This window comes from Penaeus japonicus, unplaced genomic scaffold (assembly GCF_977035675.1).
Source record: "Penaeus japonicus unplaced genomic scaffold, GWHDUDI00000001_assembly GWHDUDI00000018, whole genome shotgun sequence".
NCBI classification, from domain to species: Eukaryota; Metazoa; Arthropoda; class Malacostraca; order Decapoda; family Penaeidae; genus Penaeus; species Penaeus japonicus.
The window spans coordinates 28684076-28691575 of NW_028234420.1; the positions used below are offsets into that span (position 1 = coordinate 28684076).

At 38.5% G+C, this 7500-nt stretch overlaps 1 protein-coding gene across 1 annotated transcript in view; it reads right to left on the reverse strand.

The window, feature by feature from the left end:
* The window catches only part of LOC122249228 (uncharacterized), a 50478-nt gene that overhangs the window by 18682 nt on the left and 24296 nt on the right, over nucleotides 1–7500 (reverse strand). The gene's annotated exons all lie outside the window — the stretch shown is intronic.

The window sequence follows — 7500 nt, forward strand, 5'->3', positions numbered from 1 at the left end:
AGGGGAGGAGGGGGAAGGCGTGAGCAAAGACTCCTCCAGTTGTCAGTCAAGGGGTATGACTCCTATGACATGTGTGCCCACTTAGAAACTGTGACTCAGTGGGTATTTGCTTGCCTCTAAGATTGACCGTTCGTGCCCCTGTGATGGACCACGATTGATGTCAGGGGCATCCATCACAATTGATGTCAGGATACCCACTTAGAGAAGGGCGTGTAGCAAAGGGCCCCGCCTTATGTCTAAATAGGACAGCCTTCAGGCGTAATTGCGAGATCCTGTATTGCATGCTTGTGCTTTAGAGAATACGTTACGTTTATGTGTGTGTTTATGTATGTGAATGTTGTATGAAACATTCTGTACATCAGTATATATAAACGTATATGAGCACTAAGAATAGTGTTTGTTTGTGTATTGTGTGTATATATTTCATTTGCCTGTATGTGTATGTATGTATGCATGTGTTTTCATCCATGTGCATATATGAGTTCCTGTCTATTTACAAATACGTATAGATGATTCGCATAACAGCTCGCCGAATTTCCCAGTTCAGCACAACAATGCACGTAATCCCCCAGAGCTCAGCGCAAAGCTAGTGTCAATGCCAACACTACAACTACCGTCCACGCCGCTGTGTTCTGGCAGAGGGGCGCGTCACATCAATATGAATTAACTCATGATTCACGAAGCACTTCAGTGATAAATCTCAATACGGAAGAACCTTTATTTCAATCAGCCGTATATTCTAATCCCGTAAGAGGGAGAGAGAAAGAGAGAGAGAGAGAGGAAGATTGTGGATATCATGGGCGTGCGTGTGTGTACGTTTGTGTGCGTGTGGGTGTGTGTGTGTGTGTGTGTATGTGAGTGTTTGTGTATGTGAGTGTGAGTGTATTTGTATGTGTTTGTGTGTGCAAGTGCGTTTTTATGAGTGAGTGTGTGAAAAGAAACAACGTGAATATATAACCTCCACAGAATAGGCGAGAAAAGAGAAGAGTGATGAACCAGACCAAATCAATTTAACATTTTAAAAGTAAGACCATGCACTAATTATAACTTCCAAAGCTCTATCATTCAATAATAAAGTTATCAGATTTCAGTCGTTGATTAATTAGGAGTCTTGTGAACAAAGGAGAGAAAAAAAATACACACCTTAAAAATGATAAAGCTTCATTGGACTCCATTGATTAATAAGTTATGGTAATGAGATAACTGGATTTAACCGAAATAACTCTATGATCTTGTTCGTTACTTTTAACCTGACTGTTAATTCCGACGTGGTTGCGGGTTGCTGGAAGTCTGGGCAGGACTGACGTTCTTTCTTTTTCATCGGAAAATGTGCTGGCAAAAAAAAGAGAAATATATATATAATATATATATATATATATATATATATATATGTATGTAATGTATATATATAATATATAATATATAATATATATATATATATATATTATATGTATGTATATATATATATATATATATATATATATATATATATATATATATATGTATATATATATATATATATATATATATATATATATATATATATACATGTAAGTATATATATATTGTGGAGGTTCATCAAACTTCCATGACATATCTTGATGAAGCAGGAAGGAACGAATCCAGAGGGTTGTCCAGACTGTGCTCCCCTCACACGAGATTTTTCTTAATATATTTATTTTGTTTGTTTTATTGAGTTACCCCTTTTTAGTTTTCTGTATGTTTACGATTATTTTAATTGTCAGTATCGCTTATATACAGTTCTTGCCGATGTTTTATTAATCATTTTTATTATTTGTATCTTATGAATATTATTTTGAATTAGAACTTTAATAGCATCAAATAATTCGACTTTTTCTGAAGGAATTATTTGATCGTTCTTTTTATACTGATTTTTACTCGGTAGCTTATTTTATGTTTATTTACTTATCAATATATAGTTAAATTTATTCCTTTTCAATTATTATTAATATTGAATTTTATATAATTGAATTTGGCACTTATTTCTTTATTTTACGGACGTCTGTGACGTCATGCTTGTGGGTGTCCCGTTTTTATTTCTTTTATATTAATTGTTTAAAATGTTTTACTTCGCCATTGGTTTCCTTTTATGTATAGAATGATGTTTTTAATTTATATTGATTTTAATTATTTGTACTTTTGTAACGTATTATAACCTCTATGTTGTGACGTCACTATGAGGGGTATATAAACACCCGCTCTGACACAAATAAACGAGTACTATCTGGACTTTTGCTTGTGCTTGAAACCCTTTGGATTATTGCAGCTACAGACGAGACCTGAAATAAGGTTGTACCGAGTCCTCTTACATTACTTGCCTAGGTTACATTTGCTGGACGTTGTCTATTGTTTTTATTCATCTAGTTTTAGTTTATGTTTTTGATTGCTCGAAGTTCCCTCAGGACTTCGTGTTGCTTGATCCCTTCAGGGTGTTTTATCATCTCTTTTTATTCGTGAGGTCACTATTAGTACTGCCACTTTGAATTTTAGTCTTTTTTTTTTTTTTTTTGCTTGTTTTTACGTCTTACCGTAATATTTTACTTACGTAAGGCCTTTTGCCACGACGGTACATTTGCTGTACCGTTTCAGTTTTCTTGGCGCCTTCTGCTCACTCATTTGTCTTTACGTTGCCCTTTTATTTTATTATAGTGACGTCCCGTTTTATTCTTTGCATTTTTTGTTTTATTGCTTTTATTATTAGGCCGAGACATAAAAACCTTTTAAAGAGTGACTCAGCTCATGGTACACCCACGAATAGATATTGATGGGATCTCAGGGAGTTATGCCCGCTACCACTTTCTTACGACTCTCTGAGATTCGTAGACTTTGAGGAGTGAACGGGTCCCTTCAATACTGGTCCCTAAGCCTTTTCCTACCTCACAAGTGGCTCTAATTCGCCTCACGAACTGTGGGTACGATATCTCGGGCTCCTCATGACAGATGTATACCTTACAATATGTATGTATGTATGTATGTATGTATGTATACATGTGTGTGTATGTGTGTGTGTGTGTGGTTGTACATATTTACATATATGTATATATATGTGTATATATATATATATATATATATATATATATATATATATATATATATATATATATATATATATATATATATATATATACATTCATACATATATGTAAATATGTATATACTCATTATTCATATAGAAGCTTGGATGTATATGTGTGTATGTGAATGTATGTAATTATGTGCATATGCGTTGCCGCGTATGTGACTGTATGATATAAGTGTGTGTGTGTGTGAGTATGCGCGCGCGCGCGTGCGTCTGTGAATACATCTGCAAGTATGTTTGCGCGTACCTACACCCAACCAAGATCAAGCCATATCTCGCCTAAATCAGCATGAAAAGCTTCATCGCCTGCCTCGCAACCTTCCAGCCTTCCAGCAGAGACAACACGCCGTCCCAAATAAGCGCAGGAGGTCGACCGTCGCCCTCCATTGAAACAAAGAGTCGATCGGGATCCGCCGGGACGGAGCTCGACGTCGGCCGAGGCGCTCTTGACGGAGGAACCTCAAGATGGATCGTCTCTCGAGGTTATGAGGTCGTGTTCAGGGAGAGGGGGCGTGGGGGGGGGTGTTGGAGGGAGGGAGGGAGGGGAGATGGAAAGGAATGTGAGAGAAAGAGAGATGGGAGGAGAGGGAGAGAGATGAAAAAGGGAAAGAAAGAGAGAGAGAAAAAAAGTGAAAGAAAGAGAGAAAGAAAAAAATGTGAAAGAAAGATAGATAGATAGAGATAGATAGATAGATAGAGAGAGGTAAAGAGAAAGAGAAAGAACATGGGAAAGAAAGAGAAAGAGAGAGAGAGAGAGAGAGAGAGAGAGAGAAAGATATATATATATATATATATATATATATATATATATATATATATATATATATATATATATATATATATAGCGAGAGAGAGAGAGAGACAGAGAAACAAATAAAGAAAAAGTGAAAGAAAGAGAGAAAGAGAAAGAGAGAGTGAGAGAGAGAGAGTGAGAGAGAGAGAGAGAGAGAGAGAGAGAGAGAATATGAGAGAGAGAGAGAGCCTGCCATTTCCAAATCCGCGTTCGCTCCCGCCTACCTAACGGAGGAACCTCAAGATAGATTGTTCTCCAGTGCAACAACAACACAAGGCCAGTAACACGGTAATATCACATTAATTTACTTTCAACAGCCTTTTCGTTATATATTATTGATATAACTCGATATATTGTTGTTGTTTGTTTTTACATATTTTTCGGGATATCATTTACATAAAACATTTTTTTCAGTTCTGAATAAGAAAGCTTATCTTAAGTTAGTTACATAATAAGTAGTTATTTTAGACACAAACTTTTCATAGGTCATTAACCTAAAATAAATTACTCTTTTACATTTACACTCACATTTACAAACAACTTTCTACATACCTTATAACGAAACCTACTCCTTAATTCCTTTTCTTTTTCTTTTGTTTATTCGTTTGTTTTATAATCAAATGTCTTTATCACTCGACCCTCTGTTCGTCAAGATAACGAAGAACGTGAAGGGCTAAGGCTTGAGGAATGAGCTTTATCGTCTCAAGGGAGCTTTTACATAAGAAGGGGAACTTGGCAGGAGGAAGTGGAGAGGAGGAGGAGGAGGAGGAGGAGGAGGAGGAGGAGGAGGAGGAGGAGGAGGAGGAGGAGGAGGAGGAGGAGGAGGAGGAGGAGGAAGAAGAAGAAGAAGAGGAGAAGGGACAGGGAGAGGAGACGGAGGAGGAGGAGAAGGAGGAGGGGCAGGGAGAGAAGGAGGAGAAGAAGGAAAGGGAGTAGGAGGAAGAGAAGGAGAAAGGGGAGGGGAAGGAAGCGTAGAGGGGGAAGGAGGAGGAGGGGGAGAAGGGGGAGGTGGGGAAAAGAAAAAAGGGAAAGGGAGGAAAAAGAAGAGAAGGAGGAAGAGAAGAAGAAGGAGGAGGGGGAGGAGAAGGGAGAAGGAGAGGAGGAGGAAGAAGAAGAGAAGGTAGAAAACGGGGCGGGGGTGAAGGATGAAGAGGAGCAAGAGGAGGGGGAAGAGAAGGAGAAGGAGGAAGGGGAGGAGGAGGAAGAGTAGGATGAAGAGGAGGAGGAAGAAAAGGAGAAGGGAGAGGGAGAAGAGGAGGACGAATTTTTAAAAAAGAAGAGAACAGGTGGTATAAGGAAAATGAAGAGGGGAGGAAAAGAAGGAAGAGAAGAGAACGGAGGAGAAGGAAGCGTGGTATAAGGGAAGGTGTAGGGAGGGGGTGAAAAGGAGGGGAAACACATGAAATCTGACCAGGAAAATGTAGAAGGACAAGAATGAAGAAGGAGGAGTGCGAAGGAAGATGATGAAGGAGGAGAGAGAGAGAGAGAGAGAGAGAGAATGAAAAAAAGAGAAAGTGAACGAAAGAGAGAAAGAAAGAAAGGGAGAGAGAGAGAGAGAGAGAGAGAGAGAGAGAGAGAGAGAGAGAATGAAAAAAAAGAGAAAGTGAACGAAGAGAGAAAGAAAGAATGGGAGAGAGAGAGAGAGAGAGAGAGAGAGAGAGAGAGAGAGAGAGAGAGAGAGAGAGAGAGAGAGAGAGAGAGAGAGAGAGAGAGAGAGAGAGAGAGAGAAAGTCCTTGGCTCATCTTCAGGTCAGGGCAGCTAAATTCTTTCCAAAACGATATCTTACAAGGGAGAAAATGACTTATAAATCTAAGTGGGAGGAATTGGGATTATATTTCTTCTTAGTCTTCTTCTTCGTTTTCTTCTTCTCTTCCTCTTACTCTTATTATTATTATTCTCCTGCTCCTCCTCCTTGTTCATGCACCTCCTCGGCACCTACTTCTTAATCTACTTCTTTCTTTTGCTCCTCCTCCTAATCTTCTTTTCTTCTCCTCCTCCTTCTCTTCTTCTTCTCCTTCTTCCTCCTTCTCCTTCTTCCCCTCCTTATTCTTTGCTTCTTCTTCTTCATGTTTTTTTCACATAACCAGTCAATAATAATTCCAAAATCAACTCTGGGAGACTGCATGAGACGAAATACTTTGCATCATGTTACATTCTGACAGACTTACAGAGAGAGAGAGAGAGAGAGAGAAGGAGAGAGAGAGAGAAGGAGGGAGGGAGGGAGGGAGAGGGAGAGGAAGAGAGAGAGGGGGTAGGGAGGGAGAGCGATAGATAGATAGATAGATAGAGAGAGAGAGAGAGAGAGAGAGAGAGAGAGATAGAGCGAGAGAGAGAGGGAGAGAGAATGAGAAAGAAAGAGAGAAAAAAGCAAACAGACCCTCAAACTATTTTTAAAGAAATAACTCTACATACAAGACCAAGAAATAAAATCAACATATTTGTTTATTTTCGAAATAACACAGACCCGTTACACTCCGCTTCCAGAAGGCCAGTTATCAGGCCAGTGATAGATGGTGAAGTTAGTTGACAACGGCAGCCTCGAGTCGACTGAGCAACATGATATATGGGATGTTGTTGACCCTTGTCTGTGCCCCTTGGGAGGTCAGGTCAAGGAAGGCCACACTTTGTTTATTTATCAAGACTGATTTCAGTATATTTACTTGGTATTCTATGTCATATTTCTGTGTATAAGTGTCAAAGTGAATGGGAATATGCTCCATAAATAGTGTTATATCTCTAAAATAGAAAACTTACGGAATAAAATGTCGTAAAACAGTGATAAATAACAACATGTATCCTGGTGTAGTAACAACATATATCCTGGTGTAGTAATAGCATATAACCTAGTACAGTAAGATCACATATCTTAAAAAAAGAGCAGCATATTCCTAAGATGTTTAGCAGGAATTTAACAACATGAATAATAGCATACTTTTTAAGTCACCAGAGCACATTTCTAGAAACAATGAATAATAGTATATATACAAAAAAAGAAAGAAAGAAAAAAAAATCAGCTCAATAGATACATATATCTAAAATTAATAGCAGCATTTTCTTAAGAATATGCTGAATTTTATATTTTTTAGATTGATAGGCTGATAATTTCTTTATGACAAGTATGTCACCCTTGTCAGAGTTGACCACAAACACCTTAAACATATTTATAAACAAAACTATACGCATATACCCATCATAACTATCAATATATCTCTGAAATAAAGAACAACATATTTACACAATCAACAAATCCTTCAAGATCCAAACTACTGTATGGTGAGACTACACAATACACAATGGATATAAATGCGTACACATACTTTATAGTGTACATCTAGCATAAATCTAGCCTTGTTACTGAACATATTCCCCCTCTACATCCATCGTTCCGTGCTAATTAACTTAGACAGAGATATAAATACAACTTACTGCATCAATTAAGGTGGATGGGAGGGGAAGAGGGGTGAAAGGGTGAGAGGGGGGAGGGAAAGAGGATAAGGGTACAGAGGGGGTGGGTGGAGAGGGAGTAAGGAAAGGAACAAGGGGGAGAGGAGGGGCTAAGGGTAAGTGGGGGGGAGGGGCTAAGGGTAAGTGGAGGGGGTGGGGGGG